This window comes from Phasianus colchicus, chromosome 1 (assembly GCF_987193195.1).
Source record: "Phasianus colchicus chromosome 1, bPhaCol1.hap1.1, whole genome shotgun sequence".
Classification (NCBI taxonomy): domain Eukaryota; kingdom Metazoa; phylum Chordata; class Aves; order Galliformes; family Phasianidae; genus Phasianus; species Phasianus colchicus.
Genome location: NC_143436.1, coordinates 100,918,857 through 100,940,992, shown reverse-complemented (window position 1 = coordinate 100,940,992; position 22,136 = coordinate 100,918,857). Strand labels below are relative to the sequence as shown.

General features: G+C 36.4%; 1 long non-coding RNA gene across 8 annotated transcripts in view; it reads right to left on the bottom strand.

Annotated features, from left to right (window-relative positions):
• The window catches only part of LOC116241965 (uncharacterized), a 343,284-nt gene that overhangs the window by 71,218 nt on the left and 249,930 nt on the right, over nt 1-22,136 (bottom strand). For all 8 annotated transcript variants that reach the window (XR_016458826.1, XR_016458829.1, XR_016458827.1 and 5 more), the window contains one exon: nt 20,761-20,809. This is a non-coding gene — a long non-coding RNA (uncharacterized LOC116241965). The remainder of the gene's footprint in view (nt 1-20,760; nt 20,810-22,136) is intronic.

Genomic DNA, 22,136 nt, shown 5'->3' with positions numbered 1-22,136 from the left:
ATTATGTTTGTATATTTGTCTATATATCATAGTCATGACCACATAAAAGCAAGTTTAAAGATCAATTAAAAATGCAAATTTTATAACAACAAATATTCTATACAAGAAGACTATATACAAGGAGCTACTGAGGACATCCTGTAACAATGATGTTACAACATGCAAGTTAATTCCAATGATATATATTATCACTTGTTTCCATGCACAAAGTCCATTTATGTGTAAGAGCATGTCTTGATGAATTTATTCAAATTTATGGATCTGTTCAAGCTGAAACTCTTAAACTGGATCAGACTGAATTAAAGGAGAATGAAAAAAAAAAAAAAGGCGTTCAAAATAAGCCCTTACATGCCATGAAGTTTGGCAACATCTTAAACCATAACAACACCATGAAGGAGCTTATGGCATTTGTAAGTACCAACAAACTAATATGTAGCTTGATATATCTTACAGATGGCATTATTTTGCCACAGCAGAGAGAAGATCTTGGCAGGGAAGTACAGAAAACAATAAACACTGGAGTTTTTAGAACTGGATTTTCAGAAGCTGGCCTCCATATTTGTGACATCTGAAAATAGGCTGGAAATAAAGCCTTTAATTTCCTCTGTAACTATTGCCAAGAACACAGGGAAACCTTGACAGGAGGAGGAGAAGATGAATGAAGCAAGCTGTGGAAGGTAAGGATTTGCAGCAGCAGCAGGATGCGGTCGTGTCCTCCCTTGGCGGTGATGATAGGTTGCCTTCTGGAAGGTCAAAATCCCAGGCTATCAACAGAAAAGCTTAGCTACCAAAAAAAGTCTCTTACCCAATGTACACAGATCACTCCAAAAGTAATGTTTCCTGTATATTTCTATGGAAACTACAACAGATACAAAGAGCACAGTAACATTATTTGACAGGGCAAATTCTCAGCTACAAAATGTTTTTTAACACTGTCAACACCTTTAGCTATGCACTTTTGCCACTGATGCACAAGAGCCACACACATCGAAATATGCATGGCCATCCAGAACATGGTTTGTCTTTCATACTGCTGTTGCTGCTGCTGAGACATGCCATCCCCTATCTCACTGTCCTGACACCCACTGTTCGGTCTCCAGAAATGTTCAGCATCCTTGTGAACCTCTGGGGAGGCTGTAGGCATCCTAGGATACTCAATATTGCCACATCCACAAAAGCCTTTTAGGCAGAAGACCTTACTTCTTTTTGAATTAGCATTAACCCTCCCAAAATCTATTATCCACAAAATCACTTCATTGCAGTCAAGGAAGAGACAACTCAGAACCAAGAGCAAAAAAAAGGTTGATCTATGAGAAATTTTGCATGGCCCAAATGTCACTCAGTGTTGCAATGAAGAACTGTCTTCTTCACCTCTGACCCTATTCCACTGGAGGCATGGGGCTGCAGGATCAGGGCCCAGGTCCACACAGCCACCACAGTGGTGCAGTGTTTTCCTCCTCAACCAGCTCCATCCTACAGCACAGTATGGCAACCTGAGCTGGGCTGGAGATGATGTCTGGGGTCAGCTAGAGCCCAGTTATGATTAAATATTACTGCAGGCTCCCAATTCAGCTAGGATGGGACAGGACAAATTTGATGTTGGAGGTGGTTCCCAGCTCCCTGGGCAAAACTGTGGCTCCAGAAAGGGAAGCTGGCACCACTGAGATTTCATGCAGCACTCTTTAAGACAGGGCACCTATGCCCCAAGGCAATATAGCTGCCCATCAGATGGAGACAAGAAAGGCTCAGGGCCCTAGCACACATGATGTACATTCATAAATACCTATGTACCACATACTGCTAATTTTCTAAACATGCAGACTGTAAATAAGCATAATGTTGGCTTCATTGACCTGGAACCCCCTCCATCCTTGCCCAGTTACAAGGAATGGTGTTGGCCTGCAATCCTCTTCCAGCAGATGAGGTACTGATGCCATATTCCTTCTCCTCTGGGAAAAGAGGAGCCAGAAAGGATGGTGAATCGTCACTGCCTCCCCACAGAGACCCATCAGCAGCATGGTTATGCCTCATTCTTCTCACAAGAGAACCCGTAAAATACCACAAAATGCCTGAGGGATTTCCACTTCACAGTCCATTACTAAAAGAAGCATGTATCACCTGCAAGTCTGAGGGGAACTGTGCATGGACCACTTCATAGTTTGATGTTCAGTACTCCTTAGCAAACATATGATCTATGCCTCCAGTCTTCATAGCAAGACTCATCAGTCTACTGAATGAAAGCTGTTGGTAGGCTGTCAAGTATTACAAGATAATCATTAAAAAAGTTGTAGGCTTTAAAAACTGGAAAAAAAAAAAAAAAAGACAACACATACACATCCCTACACATGCAAAGTAGTGTCAAAAAAAGTGGGCAAAACAAACCACAAAAGAGCATCCAAAGTTTTGCTTCATTTTTATCTATTGGTAAATGAAAATTACTGTATCAGCACTGAAGAGGGAGGTCTTTGGTTTGTTTGTCTTCTTCTGAAAGTTTGATAGTGCTTTGATTAAATAAGATTAGAAATCACTACTACCAAATACCCATCGTTATAGCAGCTGAGCTCCTTCTGAGTAAATTTAACCTGCACTGTACGGCATCAACTCAATAGAAAGAAGCTATTTGTTCTTCAATTCATTCCTTAATGCTTTAAATAAATTTGTTGAGAGTCAGAAAGAATGTTTTATAACAATTGTCCTGTTATTGGAGTAGAAATAACACACCTGAAAGGTGTGTTATGAGTTACTTTCTCATATGAGACATTCATTTACTGAGTGTCATTTAGATGCATTTTTCTTTTAATTTCTTTGAACGCTTAATGTTTAAATAAAGTAAATAAAATTATGTCCTTAGCTCCCAGATTTCTATTCTTTATTTATATTTGTATATTTTTATTCAGTTTACTGGCTTCTGAAAGCTAGATTGCTACCATGCCTAACTGAGTTAGTCCCACTTTTCTTGTGATGTTATCCAGGTGAAGCAAGAAGGCTAAATGTTATTCTAAAATCATAAAACAATGGATTTTATATTCTGATTTTTTTCAACTGTTTGTCTGATTTTTCCCAACTTTCATTAGACATACCTTCACATTCCAACATGATAATTCTTCCAAGGATACCGTGCTGGAAGCCTGCCCATTGGCAAAGGAGTAGAGTAACCCTGACCAAGGCGCTACTCATCCCTTAGTATGCTATACAGGTAACAAAGTGAAAAGCAGCTCCTAATTTTTTGCAACACAACCTCAAAGTCTACCTTAAAATAAACTGCCCCAAACTCATTAGAGATGGATAAAATTCTAATACATTTTTCTGGTGCCTTGCTCAATACCTTTTCCTTAATCTGCACTAGATGAAAGCTTTTAAAAAAAATGAGCAAGCATGACTCATTTTTATGACCAATGCACCATTCGCAAAATGCTTTCCAACCAGATTGCAGTTCAAATAAGACATGTGTATTGTTGCAAAACAAAATATGCTGGCTGAACAGAATGTATTCATCTATATTAGTTTTTCTTTCTAAATCCAGCACACTGGGAGCTAAATTAATCTGCTGAGTGCTAAATTCATCTACTGAGAGCTACTGTAGATCCAGAGAAATGTTTTGAGTGCTGTAGCAAACAAGTCTCACTCACTCAGAAGCCCTCTGTGGGCTGCTGGTGTTTTAACCATTTTGTCTGCTTTCAAGAAGCACGCAGCTGATAGATGAGGAAAATGCTCACTGATTTGCAGTGGCAGTGCTACAGCCAATCATCCCCAGAATGAGACACAACCATGAATCTCTCCAACTATGCATATTTATATGCAGCTGTCATACCTCTAGGTCTCCAGTGAATTACAAAGTGCTTGTGTGGCCACCAGGATGCACAATACTATCTGCTAAGCCTGCTCTGACTTAACTATAGTAGAGGAAGATGGAATATACAAAAACACATTTCATTTTCCCTAGCGAAGCTACCTCAGGAAAAGTACCTGTCTAATGTAAGTGGACTATACTCTCATAAATTCTTATTCCAGAGGCATTTTCTAAGAACTAAATCATTTAAAGAGAACAAACATCTTGAAATAATATATTTTCAGTGGAGTCATCTGAGTTACGACAACATACTAACATGGACAAGCTGTCTTGACTCTAAAATGAAGATGACGATTAGGAAGAGTGACACGAGCTTAGCAAACTTTAGGAGTTGAAAACATATCAAAACATGGGAGAGGCCCATATGGAGATGGAAGAGGAAAGTCCCAATAGAATCATAGGAAGAGAAATGTCTCTATGAAAAAGTGAAAAGAGAACCAAAGATATGGCCCTTTTAGAAGACTGTTGAAGTCAGTGCACTATAGATTCAAGGAGGCTATTTAGTAGTTTACTGAACTAGACTGACATTTTAAATTGTTTCTTAAATTTTACAGCCCTGATTCTCAGAAGGCTTCTTTCTATGAGAAGAAATAAGACACTGGAACCCAAACCGTCCAATACTGAAAAGGAGCTGATACAGCCAATGGCTTCCATGTACAGGTGAATGTGATTGTCTCTGATCTGGCTCCCCAAAGCTGAGTTAACTGCTACATCTCCTTTCCTTGAGGAAAATACATCCTAGGTGATACACTGGGTTACTAAGATACGGAGAAATCTTACTTCCCAAGTTAAGTTAGACCTTGCTGTTCAGGCAAATTCACGCTTACAGAAAAGGGTGGGCAAAAATGTTGAAATTTAAAATCATTAAAGTCCAAAACAGTAAATAAAAATCTTATGAATGTATTTATATGCATTCTTAAAACTTCTTCAGCAAGTTGATGGAAATACTTCCATTTCCTACTTCCCTGAAAGCAAGCTATGGCAAAAATGAAGTTAGTGGGCAAAAATGATCAGGGGAGAGTATTTCCACGTATGGTATTTACAATTTAAAAAAGATTACAATCAGGTTTTATTTATTATGGCAATCAGACATAGGCTTAACTCCTACTATGAAGTTATTCTCATATTTTCGGTTTCAAAGAACAGTATAAAAGGACGCCCACTAAATGCCAAAAAGAAATCCCCTACAAACTATATATACGCTAAATAAAACTGCTAATCTGAGAAAGGTTGTTACAGAAATCTACATCATTATCAGATCAAACTCCAAATGGTATTGTATCAAAATGATGAAAATCTTGTATGGATCAGGAAATGAAGCAAATGGACCTATTTTAGTTTCAATTTTATTACTGAAAATGGGTTTTATGATTTGCTGTGCATAGTTAAAGCGCTACCCAGACAAATTACAGCTGCTCTTTTAACCTGAACATAAGATGGCAGAGTTCCAACCAATGTGAAGTATGGTTTCTAGGCAGGATGTCAAATCTCAGCCCCCTGGGTTCCAGAATGATGAATTGAACCTTGAAAGTTGCAGCAGAGCAGCATATGTGATTTCTGTACTGTATTCTGATCACTCATGAATATACTAAAACATGTCCATGCATGTTATTCCAAGTTTCAGTTTATTGTTTTAAACTATCTTTAAGAGAAAATAAAACAGAATAAAAGTATTTTTCTAAAAACAAATGAAAAATATTTAAAATGTGCTGCTAATTTAAAAAAAAAAAAAGAAAAAAGAAAAAAGAAAAAAGAAAAAAAAAGCTTATAAATTTGTTTTTTCTTTCTTTACTAAAGAGGATAATATGATGCAGCCAAAAGGGCACCATTTTACAAGACAGATCCCCTCACAGACTCACTGGCATACACTGCCTACAAATTTAAGGGAAAATAAAGAAAGAGCAGCTTTACTTTTTGCATTATCAGCTACTACAAGTGTATAATACCTATCAAACTTTCGTGGTTTTTTTTTTTTTTTTTTTAGATAGTTTTTAGCATTTAAATATGCCATGCAAATGTTCAACATCAGCCACGCCTATATTCATTGTGATACTTCAACTGTTTTCATACAACCACTTCCTTAATTTATTTATTTTCCTCACTTCAGTGTGTGTATTACTTTCAAGAGCCATTTCTCTATAATGTAGCCCAAAACTATCCCTGAGAAAGCAAGGGAAAGTGAAGGATACTAACATCATATGCCAGGACTACTGTGCAGATCTTCCTGATGGAGTGCTTGGGAAGAGGATCCACGGGCAGGGAATGTCTCCCACTGCTGAGAAGGATACATGCTAAGATATAAATGCATCAGCAATAATACCGTACTGCACGCTAAACCCCACTGAAGCTCTTAGCTGAACAAGATGCATCCAAAAATCACACCATAATATTTTCAGAGTCATGGCCAGAGCAAAGTTCATAAGAGACAGAGACAGCTTCAAGTGGAACACGTGCTTTTAGTAGAAGTAGACAGAAATGAAAAGTAGAAAGTCAACATACAGCAATCTTCTGAGATATTTGTGCAACTCAGCATTGCAAAACCTCTTCATTTACATATTTTTCAGCTAGTTAATGTCTGCCTCCAGGACATGTTTTTAAACATGGCATTAATACAGTGAATTTTCTGCTTCTTCAACCTCTATGGTTTTATCCTTCATAACCCTCTGTGTAATTATTACAATAAAAAATTCCTTTGATTTTTTAACTAAGTAACAAAGTTACCCATTCTTTCCTTAATGTTGACTTTAAATAGTGCTCTGTATACATATACATACATATATATATATATGTATATATATATATAAGATTTAATACAGGTGCAAATAAAATAGCTTCAGAATGTGGTTAATTTCTGGAAGACTGCTGGTCTAAAATAACCTTTCATGTAAAAAGTTCTTGCACTGGCCAAGGCCATATTACAGACTCACAGAGATGACTGAGGCAGGAATGTACCTCTGGAGACCATTTAGTCCAACCCACTGCTTAGAGCAGGGTCAGCCAGACAAGTCTGCTAAGGGCCATGTGAAGATGGCTTTTGAATTATCTCCAAGGATGGAGACTCCATAGCCTCTCTGGGCAACGGACTGCAGTGTTTGAACTCCTCGTGGTAAAAAGTTCCCTTTTTTATTCTGTTTAAAAAGAATTGCCTCTCATCTTTCCACTGAGTACCACTAAGAATCTGGCTCCATCTTCTGTGCTGTGTCACATCAACTGCATATACACATCACATACACAATGTGTTGCATTGAAAAATAAGAAATTTAAATTACTACAGTTCATTACTTTGTAACCACACTTTTCCCATCTTTCTACCTAATTTTTAGCACATAGTAGAGGTCACGACACCAAGAACAACAAAATAAGAAACTAACATAGATGTACTAACTCAAAATAAAGATTCAAAATATTAGTATCCTGATCTTTCTTCATGAGTATTTACAGAGAAATCAGAAATAACTGGGTGAGACTTGGTGTAGATTCTCAGGGTTAAAAAATACCATTTTTAATTTTTTTTTTTTAAGTTCCAAATGAAATTTAGCACTGACATTTCTTTAAACCTAAGGCATTTCAAGTGTGAAATGCAACTCCAATTGGTTTTTTTGTTTGTTTCTTCTTTAAAAAATGCTATGGACCACACAACAGGTTTTAAAATTTTACTGCATTGAGAGAGAATAGTAAAGTTTTCTAACATTATTTTTGCTGCTACTGAACTTTTCTTAAGAAAAGATAGAAACATTTCTTAAATTGAGAGAACTTAAGTGAAGATTCAGTTATCAATTTTCAAAATGCATTCAATAGACATCTTAATAAAGGTGGGGGGAAAATGAGAATGTGATTGTCAAATATTATTTGGAATTTGCATACTTTTACAAATTTGTATTTTTAAAACTTTGATTTTAAATGCAAGTAAATGGTTACCAGATGAGCTACATCATGAGCACTTCTTTTTATTAATGTCATAAATCTATATATGCTGCAGTGATATCAGCCCATAAATAAATCTACCAGAAGAGTTAGGTAAAGCTATGAAGTTAGTTGAAACATTTGACATGAGAAACACTATAGTTTACATCAAAAATTTTTTTTTGCATGAAATCTGTCTAATAGAAGCTGCTGGTGTTGTTGGACATAAAAATCATTCACCTAATGAATCACCATGAACAAATGATCAAAAAAATTCTCCAACTATACTGTGAATTTTTTATTTATTTATTTATTTTGTAACTAGAACATTTAGTATTTTAACTGGCCGGCTTTCCAAGCATAGGATTCTACACTTTGTCGCTTCTACATTTAATTTGGTGCCAAATGCTGAACATTTGTTTCTTGGCTACTTTATTCCTTAAAGATTATAAACTGTGACTTTCTGTAAGTCAAATCAGAGAGCTTACAACAGCAGCAAGTCCTCCAAGCTACCTTACATATGAACTAACAAACCAAATCCAAGACTAGATAACTTTCAGATATTCCATTCAGCCACTAGCCAATCTAGCAAGCATAGTACTAGCTGGAGAGTTTGGATCCCTCTGACATAAACATAGGGACTATGAACACATCAGATAACCATGGGCAGATGAGAGTCATTGGGAGGGGACTTCAGGCCTTGAATGAGGCAAACCAAACAGGCAGTCTTTCTGTGCCTGCAACGGACTCCAACTCAGACTTTACTTACTACATACCAATAACAAAGTTCTGTTCCTACTGAAACCAATGGAAAAACTGTTCTTCAACGGGATAAAATTTTTACCTAAGCTTATTACTGATTTCATAGCAGTGACAGAATCTGATATCCTATTACCAAATGCTTAAGACACCAACTGCTTTCCTTTTTAGGATCCTACATTAACGTAATATTTTTCCAATTACTAAATAGATATTTTTAGCCTTAAAAAGGATACCAAAGAAGAAATAAAAAGGAAAGCAAAAAATAAAGGACAACTGATAACAGCATATATGCTCTAAGTAAAACAAATTAATTTTCCAACATAAAGGCACCGATTTATTACCAATTTATTTCTTTCCTTTAGATAGAATTTAAGTTCTATTTCTTTTATCTTTTTAAAAAATTACTCGTTCTTTGTTAGTACTCATTATCATTAAATTTCTTGTAAATAAGACTGTTGAATTAAAAACATATAGCTGCCTGTGAACCCAATACTGCTCAACATGCAGAAATCTCAGACCATTTTTAGCTATGGCAGAGCATATCATTTTTCATTACTGCCACAGGATTTATTAAAACTTAGTACAGTATAATTACAGGTCAAGTTCCACCTACTCCTGTAGCATGCAGTTACTGAGCCTATAAGCACTGTACAACTTGAACGTCATCTTTCAAGACACTGTATTGCAAAAACAAACAAACAATTCCCAAAATGTGTGCTGATTTTCCCTCCAACAGGCATCGTCCATCTTGATAAGCTCAGGATATCCATTATTTTAAACTAACTCAAAGCCACTGACAAAATCAAGAAAACAGTTCTGGAACAATAGATTTCTAGACACGAGTAGCTCAATAATTTTTCAAGAGCACAGTTTACCTGCTACTTCCACATATTTATGTGGTTTCCTTTATCATTTTGCAACTGTAGTTTATAATGCATTATTTACCTTAGCTTGCATCTATCTAAGTTTTGTTTGGCTTCACCTTCTACCTACAGGCCTAAAGGAAAAAATGCTTCTTTAAATACATTTTTCATATCAGAGTAATGAAATTCTTTTCAAGTAATATGACAGTTTGTTTTGAAGAAACAGAATCTTTGCGCCTGGAGAGAGATGCTGTCTAAAGATATGGCAAATACTTTCCTCACAGCTTCTGATGAAGCTAGCTTGCTGTGAAATGCCATCCTTCAGCTACACAAGGGCATTTCAGACCATGTCTACTTTTCAGCTCCAGTCTTTCTGTCTGATATTAATAGATGTCTTCATATATGATCTGCCTGGCATTTGGAATAATGTATTACAGTGAGTTTTGCAAGATGCCATTTGTGTATTCATAATGAGCAGAAAAAAAGCAGTAATGAACTTTATGTACTATGAGAAGAGCAAAGGACAACCCTTTGAGAACAATCAACTCTTATTTTAAATATTCAGGTTGTCTTTTGAAACACATCCTCAAAAGCAGCAGCTTTTGTATCCTTATGATGAGCACTGAACTGTATAAAGGTACCAGCCAGTTTCTATATTTATTTTCATTCTTCAGATGTTGTCTTGACATTTTTTACATTTTATAATAAAAGCTATAATGATTTAAGAGTTGGTCTCCAGTAATAAAACTAAAACGTATATGTAAGTGAGAATTAGAGATACAGATACATAGGTGGGAGTTTTTAAATGCATAAACTTTCAGCAAGTATAATGGCACTATATGGTCTGTGAGATTGGGACATCAGATTTGTTCTTCCCAGTGCACAATACAAAAGGATAATTGATAGGAGTCACATAGTCCATAATGAAAAAGTGATGCAGATTTCAAAGCATAAGATGAATTGGTACTTAAAAACCCTGGATAAGGGCATTAGGTAGGCTTTTTTAAGTTTGCTTCAGGTAATTTTTGAGATCCATGCTCTAACTTACACCTAGTTCAGTAACTGACAGTAAAGCAGCTCAAGGCAAAAGAAAGGGCAGTGATTGACCCATTGCCTGATTTCTGGTACCTACCTGCATTTTAAGACAAATTTCAGTGCACATCAATGGAGAGGGAGAGGATCTTCCAAAGGGAAGTTCTGATTGCTTCTTTTTCTGAACTGTTTTTACATTCAGTGATTGGAATAAATCCCAAACTCTCAAAGAACGTATTTCTGAGAACTATATCACAAAGTCAAGGAATTCCAATAAATGACCATTCATTTTTACTTGTGTCTGTCTTCACTGGGAGCACAATAAGTGAACTCTACCTTTATTCTAGAAACAAAAGAAAACTGCAGAATTTATCACTGAAATATAAAAGTATGAATTAACATAAACTTTGGAAATAACGTGTTTTCTGGGGTAGGTAAAAGCAGAGCCACTTGCATTGTAAAAGAACAAACAAATAACAACAACAGCAGCAAGAAAAACCAACAACAAACCCACCAACATAAGGATCTCATTTAATCACCTGCATAAATATAAACATAGAATAATTTAACAGAAGACAAGAAAATTATGACATAATATTACCTCTTTTTTAAAAAACACTATGTCTCCAGCGAGTGTGTGATATAAAGGATACATGTGTCTCAAATGGTGAAAAAGAATTAAGGATAACACTAAAAACAAGCAATAGGAAAGGGTCTGAGCAGAACTGATTACAGTGAAAACAGAGAAGTGACTCTGAGAAAACAAATGCCTCAAAGTAGTATTGTATGACTGGAGAGTTTTGAAAATCAGAAAGATAATTTTCTGCCTGGATTTGAAAATGAAGAGGTAGCCAATGGGATATCTGTCCAACTTTCAAGCAGAAAAGGTCTGTACTGCAGCATTTTGACTGATTTGCTATTTTGAAGGTAGAATTATAAGAAAAACCATAAAACAATGAAGTACTGTAATTAAGTGAAAGAGGAAACCAGAAAAAAGCAACAACAACAACAACAAAAAATACCCTTCCAAGAAAATTTAGGAAAAAGCACATAATTTTTTTAATTTCAAAATTGAATTCTTAATTTCAGGCCAAAACTAATCTGAACTTCTGAAAGTATTTTTGATAGCTTGCTGTTAATAAGGTGATGAAAATAACTTTCCCTACACTTGGATTTTTTTGGAGGTATAGAAAGAAATCATCATCACTAGTCCCAGATAAATGAAAAAAAAAACATGTATATAATGAGACCACTATTATTTCCTAACTTTTTTCCAAGTAATGTTGACCTGGAAATAAATCCTTGCAACCGTGTTCTCATACATTTTCCACCAGGGTATTGCGCACGCAATCTAATAAATTCCATTTGACTACCTTTTGTGGTACTACATTGAACTGCTGAGAAAGATTAGTTGTTAAGAGTCAACAGAACAAAAGCTTCAGTGTGTTTTCTTGCTTCAACAGTGAGGCTCTGAGAATGTACAGATATCATGAAGAAAAACAAAAAGGAGTGTACATGACTGGATAATAAACAGAAAATTACTGAACTCATACTGTAATTCAAGGATAATAGGCCTTGATGCCTCTTCCTCTCATAAAGCCTTTTCCTTTTCTGTTATTTAAATCCTGTTTAAGTATTATTTCCTGTATTTTCCAATGGAAGCTGGGTTTCCCTCAGTCCTGCCTCATTACCCATGTTGTGTAACGAGGAAAGTGACTTTTGTCTGCCTGAAAGATAGGTTCCTCTGAAATGACCCAACTCACTTAAGGTCCTTTAAAAAATTCTGCATGTACAAATAGTACTGACTGATTTTTGAGGAATAAAAGGAGTGCATTTGGGGTTCACAGCACTAAAAAACTTATTCATCATTTTCTGTGAGTGCTACCTTACTGATGGAGTAAGGCAGCAGTGTCACCACAGATTCCACCCATAGGTTATTCCAGTCTTATAGCTGTACATCAGCCATCTCGATGCTACCACAAAGCTGTCTTGAGATCTCTAGAAAATGTTCTGTTCCTAGACTATATCAGATACTTCGCTCCCTACTGGCTCATTCTTCATGAACACACTCTATAAAATTATTTCATCAGCTTAAAACTTCTCCATTGGATTGCTGCAAAATAGCAGGCAAAATATCAGAGACCACAGAGATTAGATTTTGGTATGCTCTTAAAACTTTGACATCTCAGTATTATCCACCTCCCTGTGGTGTCTCTTCCTCCTCTCTGTTTCATAACTTCAGATCATAGCAGCTCTGCATTTTGTTTTCTTTTCTGCTCAGTTTCCACAGTCTCATCACAAATCTACCTGACATATTGTATAGATACTCTTATGGACCTTCCCTATAGATATTCTTATGGATCTTCCCTCTCTTCTCACTTCAAGCTCACATTTGTAATTTCTGATTCCTTTGGCACTGATCATCCATGATTTTTGGCAACAACAGTTTTTCTTGCCAGTTTCTTTATCTTTAAAAGGGATATAAAAATAACTGTTTACCAGAATCAATAAATTCTGCTCAGAAGGTGAGTGATGCTTTGAGTGAAGTGCAACCCCAACAAGGAAGGACAGTAGAAAAGCCAGAGACCACTTAATTCCTACATTAGCCCTTTCATTACTGCAATCTCATTAATCATCTTTGAGGTTTTAATTTAGATAATCTTAAGCATGTTAATAGACCAGTTATACCAATAATAATAGACCAATAATACAGTAGAAAAGACTACAGTACAGGCAATATCAAATTCACTGCCTAAAGCCTGAAAAAGATTTGTGTTCAGTCCAACAGTAAAAAGCTAAAGCTGTGCCCTGGAAAAAGTTGGGAGGACTGTGGCTGATAAAAGATCAAACCATTTATGTAAAGAAACAGGCAACTATGCTCTCTTCTACAACTTAAAAGTGGATGTGATAAACACTTTAGCAAGTGAGATTTTGCCTATTCCTAATGTTTTCAAAGATTTCTTTGTTAACATGATCCAAGGGAGCAAAAGCTTTTCAACCAAAGGATGTAAAAAGAATGTATTTTCAAAGTCCATGTCACTCTGATAGATTCCACTAGCCAAAAATAGGTAGACACTCACTAAAAAATGTATTTTCCTAGGTTCTTCTTGCCTCACTGAAGTATGAACTATAAATTTCCAACCAGATTAATTCTACCAAATCTATTTCCAACTCTGAGCCAGGAACCATGGTGTTAGGTTAGTCATTTTTAATATTATTTTGATGTCTCTTCAAGTATAAATAACTACAAGAATAAATATGCTCTCAAAAACATTATTTAGTAAATATAATATTAGTGTATGCCTACCATCATCTAGTATTTTTGGACCTATTATGGAACCCTGCATCTACCTCAGTTTGTTTCCTAGAATCCCTAACTTGCCTGCATCCTAGTTGTATTTTCAGACTGCATGGCTTTTACCTTATTATGAATTATATATTCTTGTTTTACTTTAGCACCTTTCAATCTCCTCCACAGCTGGATTTCTTTTTCTTTTGTCATTTGTATGTAGAAGATGCAAAAAATGGGTTTTCTTAATTTTTTAACAAAGATAACAAACATTCCATCAAAATCACTCTTTCTGCTCCATCTATTTTTGTTGATGTTGTTTTTTTGCTCTAACAGTGGTGTTTTGAGTGTCCTGGTGCATTTTACCTCCAGCCTATGTTTGTCTTTCAGTCTGAGAGTTTCCTGGCAGACAGAGGCTCCAAGTTTGCCTTGTAGAGCACTGAGGCAAACAGTCAGTCCCTCATGACTGATATACTTGTGTGCTCAGAAGGAAGCAGACAAGTGTTTTTCACCATGGTATGACACATTCTGTCTTACAATTTCCCCTGTTCACATTAATGGTCATGATATTGAACACCTCTGACAAAAAATTACATACCTATCTATATAACTTTGATGGCATTTGATGTATTTGTCAGTGTCCAATATCCTGTAAAGGATCCTGTAGTCTTCTATGGCTGTAGCTGCCAGAGTAAGACTTTAAAAGACTTTTTTTTATCAAGTGTTTGTCACTTGCATGTCCTTCAGGCTTTAACAGTATGCTACATTCAAAAACCCAAATTCTATGGACTTACCTTTGTATATTTATCATTAAAAACAGATTCTTAGCACTTTACACTTTTGATTCTATCAGTGGTAGGAAAAGGTTTAAGTAAAATCTAAACTAAAACCCAATTTATCTTTGTTTATCCTATTATACAAGTGCAGAGGCTTCCAATGGGCATGTACTGTAGAAGCTGCCATCCTGAAGCTGAAATGAGTTATGGTTTATAAGGCTTTTGTTTGCTTTCTTTTTTCCCTATCTACTCCCTGATTTGCTAGTGTGTACCTTCCTTTATTTAAGCACTACTGAAGTGGCTTTTTCCTATCCCAATGAATTTCCAGAGGCACACTTCAGATGCATCTGGTGACAGTGGACATATGGACACGGAAAAGATAGAGCACAGAGAATTTTCTCCAGTACCAGAAAGTTCTAGGAAGGTTCTTCCTCCTCATTTCAGAAAGCACCTCAGGTATTCCAGCACAGCACCAGGAAATGTAACTGCAAAAAGGAGCCATTATAAAGGCTGAAGAGATTTATTTTCTCAAATGCCACCAGTTAAAGAGGCTCTTCTGTTACAAATCAATGTTTCAGACATCAAATATTATCATAATGAAAGACTCTTTATATATATATAAATTATATATATATTTATAATGTTGTTGACTCTTTATAAGCTTAATCACCACAAATTCTGTGCATAATTACTCCCTGAAATGACAAAAAACTGTAGGCATGGGAAGAAATAGAAGGATGAGGGAAATGATTGAGGGGATGGAAAGACAAGCTGAAGAGAACACAAGTTCGTCTAGTTCACCACACTGCCCCAAAGCAACACCAGTAATTCTCATTTTTCCCAAGACACTTGTCCAATGGCTTCACTCAAACTTCCCTTGTAAATCAGATCTTCAAAACCTCTGATTATCATCTCTGTTCTCTGTTTCCTTCTCTCAGTACATCACTCGAAGCAGAATACCACACTCTAGACAATCAAGATGCTCACAGCTAAGCAGGGAGTGTCTGTCAAATAGCTACTGCACTCACAGGGCCAACATGCACTTACACCGATCTACAGATAGAGAAACTAATACCACGCTCCTAAATGACTAGGGTTCATTCCTCAGATATGTACAATAACCCTTTAATCTTCTGGGGCCCTCAGCACAGGAGGGATGAGGAGTTGCTGGAGAGGGCAAAAAGGAGAACCATGAAGATGGTCAAAGGAGCACCTCTCCTATGAAGATAGGCTGAGAGAGCTGAGCTTATTAGCTCGAAAAAGAGATAGCTCTGGGGAGACCTCATTGTGGCCTTCTAGTACTTGAAAGGAGCTTATAAGCAGGAGGGAGACTGACTTTTTACATGGCCTAATAGTGATAGGACAAAGGGGAATGGTTTTAAAATAAATGAGAAGGGATTTAGATTAGATATTAGGGGAAATTATTTACTCAGAGGTGGTGAGGTATGGGCACAAGGGCTCCAGAGAAGCTGTAGATGCCTGTTCCTGGAGGTGTTCAGGACCAGGTTGGATAGGGTCCTGGGCAGTCTGATCTAGTGGGTGTCAGCTCTGCCTATGGCAGGGGGCTGGAGCTCAAGGGTCATTATGGTCCCTTCCAACCTAAGCCATTCTATGATTCTATAATCTGAACTTGGAAGCCAGTTCTAAGAAAGAGTACTAAGAACAAGCTCAGAACAAAAAAAAATCCCTTTTTTTATCACAAAAACCTATAAATAAAAAAAAAAAATTATAATATATTGACTCTCCAGCGTCTCTAGTAGAGCTGAATCAGCTGTGATCAGAATTAGTTTCAGTTCCAATGCATTTGATTAGGAAAGAATAAGGACAGTTTTAGCAAAACAGAGGAAGAGCCTCCAGTGCTACAGTTTGCAAATTCACACAAGGACAGAAGGCACAATGCCTATTACACCTGAGAAGATATTCCCTCATAAAAAAATTCAAATGTAGTAGTAAAATCAGTTTGAATGACGACCACACAAAGAGTTGTGACTTTAAGCTTTCCTTAAACAACAGGATGTTACTAGGAAACAGCAAAATGCCATAGGATTTTAGCCCAGTTAAATGAAGGTCTGAACGGGGAGGCCAATCATGCAGTGGGACAGAAAGTGGTGATGTCTGAATGGTGACCGCCTCTGTTTTCATAAGGACCACATCTTGCTGCTATTTGGCCTGAAGCAGGCACGCTGCTTTGTCTGCAGGCTTGGGCACTGTTGCGAGGGAAAAACTGAAAGAGATGAGGTCTTGGGGCAGTAACTAAGAACTGAGAGTATGGCTGTATTCATGCTTATTTTCAGCTCAACGACCTGTGAGCAGGTCTCATATAAGATATATTTACAGTGGTGTAACACATGCTCACCTTGAGAACTGGTAAGCACTCAACTTTCAGTGGTTTCAGTGGTCATATTGATACAAGTAAATGAGGCTTATCCACAGCCAAAGCATTTGAGCTGGACTGCATATATTTCTTGCAAGATACTTCATTTTAAGAAGGAACAAGAAAACTTATGTTTGAAGTTGATAATCTGTTAATGTTTCACACTGTACAATGCCAGAAACACAAAGATTAAAAGGGCAGGAAAGACACAATATGTTTGTCACGTGATACAGCTATCAGGAAACATTTTAGAAAATTTTCCCTCCAAAAAGGCTGGTTCACCAAAAACAAAGTAATTCACCAGGAAATGTGTCAGTTCATTTTCCATTAAAAAAACAACAAAATAAACAGTTTAGGAATTGCTGAAACATTATATTTACACATTGTCAATATGAAAAAGATTTAAAGTTCAAACATTTTTTCCAAATTCTAACATAAATATATACAAAAAAGTCAAAATCAAAATGAAATCTTTTACAATTATTATTATTAAAGTTGATTCGATTCACCTACTCCATTTTTTATTTATAAAATAACTGATATTCTATCTTTTCGTTACTATTTCAGAAATCAAAAATTTCTGAAGTGTCAATAATTCTCTACACCCAAGAAAATTATTTCTGACCTTCAAGTTCTGTAAAGTCATTTCACTTCATTAAAATTGTGAAAGCATACAGTTCTTGGAAACATTTTAGTGCATCTTTCTCCTGTCTGTATTTTTCATTATTAGGGTATTTTTACTTAAAAGGAGTCTTAATATTAAACAGCTTTTCTGTTTCTGTGTCTCGCTCTTCTCCAAGGTCTAACTCAACTGTTCTAAGATTATAGGCCATTGTCTTATAGTAGCTAATTGTGAACCCACAAAGTCTCTCAATTACGGCAAAGAATAGGTATTTGAAAGACATAAATGCTGGCAAGATTTATAAAGAGGTGTTAAACACAAGGCAAAAAAAATGTTCTAAAAAGAGATAAAATATGAAGCAGGTCATCTCTAATTTCTTCTGGGTGAAATAGAATGCATTGCACTTGTTGAACCCTGGAATACTACAAACAAGAAGGGTATAGATGCTTGGAAAAGGATGTTCGTGCAAAACTGTCAGTGAGTAGCCAACAACAGTATCATATATATACAACACCTTACACAACTGTACTGAGTACCCGGCAGAAGGTTATACAGCAGGATATTGCATAGATTAAGTACAGAGGACAGATTTGTTGCACTTGAGGGGGGATCTGTGCGTTGTCTTCCACATTTGGTGGTCAAGGAAGCATCTCTGCCTGCCAATATGCCACTTTCCTCATGTCCTTAGATACACAGCCTAAAAAAACTGGCATCTCCCTCAGTTGGGTCAGCATTTTATTTTTTAATTAATAAGAATACTACCAATCAACAAGTACTTGGAAGTCAACAGGTAGCAAGGACGTAAAATGCCCAGTAATTAAAGAATCTATTTTTTAGTAAGTTAGTTGTACTGTCTTACTTTGAGATCCTGAGAAAATAGACTTTTTGCACAAAAAAAAAAAAAAAAAAAAAAGTATGGAATGTTAAGTGAGTGAACAGTCAACTCATGACAGTGACCACTAGCAATAGACTGTGAATTTAGTAGCGAGGTAGCATTGATTTTGCACGTTTTCACATGTGAATGTCTGTAGTTTGGTGGACATTTCTAAGCTTGATACTGAATGTCATTTTGCCAGAAAATAAAAGGATTAATAACAGCTGTGTGGTAAAATTCTACCTCCTGGGCAAACAGTGGTATAAATGTGATGTAATATTAAAGGTATATGTGTATGTTAGTAACATACTTGTAAAAACAGTCGCTGGTAGCTTTGTATCAAAATAGAATATTTATACTAAACTCAGTTATTGCAATGTAAAAAAGTGTTATTAAACATTTGTTCACTTTAAAAAATCTGCTGTTCTAACGACCAATATATATAAGATCAGCATTTTCACTATGTAGTTACTGATATCCTGCTCACTGGTTGTACGTTCCATTCTATCTTAAGTGTGCCTTGAGCACCCTAGATCTCAGATTTCTATCTCAGAGATATAAAAATATTCAAGCCAAAACACCCTAATTTACCAGCATTATGACTTTACTGGGTTATTATGTTATTACAGAGAAGAACATACAGGTGAACTTATTATCTTTGCTACCAAGTTTGCATTGAGTCTCTCACTGAATCTGTCAATGCCTATGTAAGCACTTGCAATGTTTTCTACTGCGAAATGAATTCCAAAAACAAAACAAACAAACAAAAAACCTGAGCACAGTCTAAATGTAACGATTTATTTTAAAAATTATTTGATCTGAGCACTTGTTTTTCTGACTAATTCAAGTCAGAAAAACAAGTGCTCAGATCAAATAATTTTTTTACTGAAGTATTCTAGTAGATACACACTTCCAAAGAGTGCTTCAATTCTGCTTAGTCAAAAAAGAGGGAGAGGGACTTAAATGGAAAAGCAACTTCCTTGCAGAAAAGTCCAAGAACACATGAAAAATATTTAATTTATTCACTCTTGATATTTCCCTAAAATCAAATATTAAGGATTAGACTCTTGCTTGACAAGGAATGCTGTGAGTCACATCTGCAAAAATAAGTAAACAAAATGCATGCAAAGGTCAGGCCATATTACACACACTATCTAAAAAAATATTTTCATATTTTCATATTATTTAGCAGCCTGGTCAATAGTCCAAGATCCTCAGCCTAATAGATTCCAGCCTACACTTTTTGAACTTCCCTAGAAAACATAGAAATCAGTAATGGGTGTAGTGCTAGCAGAAATACTACTAAGATGATGGCAGGCATGGCATTCTTCCCTGTTGCTTCTTCTGGAGTAGAAAAAAATTTCTTTTGAAACAGAGAGTTTATTTTGACAACAAAATTTCCAGGGGAAATACAAGGTCTAATAAAATTACATGGATATTAGGACAAACATTTTGCCCTAAAAATCTGTAATTAGCCAAATGAAAAGAGCCAAAATCTCCTTTCAACCGTATTTTAAAGCCTAGCATCTTTTCTGAATTTTGTTCTATTTTTTCCCAGACAACTCAATTAACAATGCAGTATGTAAACCTATAACTAAGAGTTTCTTCTGTTTTCCATTTTGAGCTGAATTACAGATTGTTTTTTAGCTTATTTTCTTGTTTTCTAACTATTTGTGAACCTACAGACAAAGTCAAAATTAGAAGATGCATTTTACATGTCCAGGTTTGAAATTCTGGATAAAGGAGCTAAAACGTAATGCATTAGGGTGCTATTTATTTCACTGCATTACCGAGAAACAAAACAACGGCAGTACCATCTTACTGTAACTTTCTGGTTGCAAATCAATTTGCCAGCAATGAACCACCTCTCATCTGTATGAAATAAATGTTATTTTTTGTCTAGATAGATTTTGCATGTTTGCCACAGATTAGCTATGAACTACTCACATAAATCCCTATGAACACAGTATGAACATAAAATGCTACCATCTGTTGTTTAAAGACACCTCAGTTTTAAAGCAAGGGTATTGATGCTCCCAACCTTTTTATCATCTGAAAACCCATCAACTTTTCATAATGATGAATGCAATGTAGACCAGTTTGCATTTGCTAAATTCACTTTTAGAAATGGCAGACATGGGTCAGCACATCTGGAAACCACTTTTAATTATACTTTCCTCAAGTGGGAATGCAGTAGCTTGTGCCCATAGTGAAGCTTTTATATCTGACCACACAAATACTAGCAACCACCTGTGCTTTACACTGATTTTCATTATAGAGTATATCATATTACTACCCTATTATTCCAGAACGACATTTGAAGCCGTTGTGTGACTAAGCTGCAGCAAGTGTGGTCTCTAAAAGGCCTCTACACTACAAAAATGGAATAAACTTGATTGCAGTTTGGGTACTTACCACTGAGGGTATCACAACGATCATGCTCCCAAAATTTGCTTCTCTTGCTCTGAAAGTCATAAAAGATATACATTAACAATCATGATTACTGGTCGGGGAATTGGAATTTAGTGAACTAATATACACCCCCAAATGAGATATTTTGTAAGCTTTTGGAACTCCTTTTCAATATTTGTTTCATTCCTACTGTTAATACATGAGTATTATAGTCAAAGACTCTGCTTCTTCAGCCATACTCCAAGATTACAAAAAGCTATTTCAACTGTGATCTCTAACGGTATTTCAATTCTGCTACAAATATTTTCATCAATTGCAGACACTGACTTAGATGATTAGGTTGGGTTTTCTAAACTTAATCTTCCTCCTCTACTTCCCCCACTCAGCACAAACCAAATGTAACAGGTTTTTTACATCACTGTTCCTATTTACTAACAACAACAAAAAAAAGATGTTTCAGATTTCCGTGAAATCTTTTTCTTCTTTACAACACTCCTTGCATGTTTTGGAAGAGTATAATGTTGACATGCAAAATTCAGTATATCAAATTGAAAGGGAAAGGCTGAAAATTTGTAATGCTCAACCCCCAGGAGACCTGGCACGCCCTGGGACGGTCTTGTCAGAAACAGACACCAGTATGTGCAGTTTTGCGAAGGGTAAAGTGCTCAGTTTTACAGACTGTATTTCAGCATAATTTGCTATTCTGACTGACGCTATGTATAAGTAACTAACAAATCAAAATATTGCCTTAGAATAATTTAATGTTTGTCAGTTACCATGCTTAAAGAAAAGTCTTCACAATGTTTTACATCTAAAAAAACACATCCTCTTGCCTAGCGTCTTCAGCCTTTAATTCAGGAGGTAGGTTTTGTGGTAAGACACAAAGCCACAGAGGATCCCCCTCAGGATAAAACCCTTTCCCAGCACACTGCCCATGTAACCGCCTGCTGCCAAGGGTTCTGGAACTACAGCTGCATGAAGAGCATCCCACTTTGGGAGAGGTTCACAGCAGAACTGATGTCAGAATTGCGAGGCAGTCACTGTGCTAGCAGGCAGAAAAGTAACCCATCTGCAGTCGTGATGGCCTTGGCTTGCTTGGGCTTTCCTGCCACACTCAGCCACTCCAGTACTGCCAGCACAGAGGCATCCTGGTGCCTCCATCTCACAGCCACTGCTGCTGCCCATGGGGCTCTCCAGGCCAGAGGAAGCAGCGAGGTTCCCTGCCATGAGCCAACTTCTGGCCATCTCAGAGCCATCGATATGACTCCAGCTGGAATTTAAATTTTCACCCAACTACTATGTACTCAAATAATGTGCAGGAGTGTTCCCTGGGTTGCATAGGTAATTTCTGTAAAAATATTCATAATACTTTAAGAGAT